General features: G+C 41.7%; 1 non-coding gene across 1 annotated transcript; it reads left to right on the top strand.

The window, feature by feature from the left end:
* The first annotated feature begins 238 nt into the window (after positions 1–238).
* On the top strand, positions 239–312 carry TRNAT-AGU (transfer RNA threonine (anticodon AGU)). Its single transcript has one exon. It is a non-coding gene; the product is annotated as a tRNA-Thr (tRNA).
* The last annotated feature ends 1,359 nt before the right edge of the window (positions 313–1,671 follow it).

Below are 1,671 nucleotides of genomic sequence, written 5' to 3'. Positions count from 1 at the left end.
TTAGCTTCTCAGATTTCTTATCTCTGTTGGAGGTGGAGATAACCAAAGGGGCTACATCCTAGAGGATGGAATAAACTAATGTGTATAAAGAGATTTGCGTAATGCCTGACAGAAGTGAATACTCAATAAATATTAGCCTCCATCATCATCACCATCATTAGCATCATCACCACCATCTACGAATCTCTGAGATGGCAATGGATAACATCTAAGTGTTATTAAAGCATTGTAGTAGTGGGGAGGGTATAGCTCAAGTGGTAGAGCGCATGCTTAGTGTGCATGAGGTCCTGGGTTCAATCCCCAGTACCTCCTCTAAAAATAAATGAATAAGTAAACCTAATTACCCCCCCCCAAGTAAAGCATTGTAGTAGACATTTGTTCTTCTTTTAGGCTGCCTTGCTCTGACCATCTTTCCTATGTTTATGGAATTCCCCATGCTATCAGTCTTTTTTTTTTTAACATTTTTTATTGAGTTATAGTCATTTTACAATGTTGTGTCAAATTTCAGTGTAGAGCACAGTTTTTCAGTTATACATGAACATACATATATTCATTGTCACTTTTTTTTTTGCTGCGAGCTACCACAAGGTCTTGTATATATTTCCCTGTGCTATACAGTATAATCTTGTTTATCTATTCTACATTTTCAAATCCCAGTCTGTCCCTTCCCACCCCCCACCCCCTTGGCAACCACAAGTTTGTATTCTATGTCTGTGAGTCTGTTTCTGTTTTGTATTTATGTTTCTTCTTCTTTTTTTTAGATTCCACATATGCACAATTTCACATGGTATTTTTCTTTCTCTTTCTGGCTTACTTCACTTAGAATTCACTTACTCCAGGAACATCCATGTTGCTGCAAATGGGGTTATATTGTCGGTTTTTATGGCTGAGTAGTATTCCATTGTATAAATATACCACATCTTCTTTATCCAGTCATCTGTTGATGGACATTTAGGCTGTTTCCATGTGCTATGAGTCTTGATAGCAGGCACAATCTGTCCCCTACTAAGAAGCTGAAAGTGTCAGATCTCATTTTCCTGGACTCCCTTGCAGCTAGGGAGACCCAGATTCTGGCTGATTCCCCTTCATGGAGTGAGGAGTCCACAGGACTAAGGAGTTGTGCTCACCCTGCCTTATAGACCACATCCCAGGTATCCTGGATCCTAGAATCCCTGGTCAAACAGCCTCAACCCACTTCCAAACCCACACAAATCTCTTTCCCAGTCTGTCCTGAGAGGGGTCTGCTCAGCAGTGTAAACACCCCGAGGCCCACAGGGTGGCCAAGAAATGACTCTTTACAGGAGAGGGTGTAGATGGAGCTTGGATGTTTACGTGCTTGTGTGAAGGATGAACCAGCCATGGAAAGAGAAGGAGTGGGCCACACAGGCCAGGAGGCTCCTCCCATACCATCACGTTCAAGTGAAGAGCTCAGAATTCTAAATCTGAACTTGGCCTTCCAGGATGCTCTGAAATTATGTCTGTCAGGATTGCATTATAGAATATACTTTATTTAACAGCGTGTAGCTTTGGTTCATAACTTTTAAATATTTAAGTATGTAGAATATGGGCCTCCATTTGTGCTCTTGCTCCAGGTCCTGAAAATGACAAGATTTGCTTGTGCACTTGCTCCAGGCTTTGAGTCAGGAGCAAAGGACACCAGGAAGCAGAAAC

The sequence above is a fragment of the Vicugna pacos genome, chromosome 18, assembly GCF_048564905.1.
Source record: "Vicugna pacos chromosome 18, VicPac4, whole genome shotgun sequence".
NCBI lineage: Eukaryota > Metazoa > Chordata > Mammalia > Artiodactyla > Camelidae > Vicugna > Vicugna pacos.
Note: the sequence above shows the minus strand (reverse complement) of the source record. Positions and strands in the feature narration are given on the sequence as shown.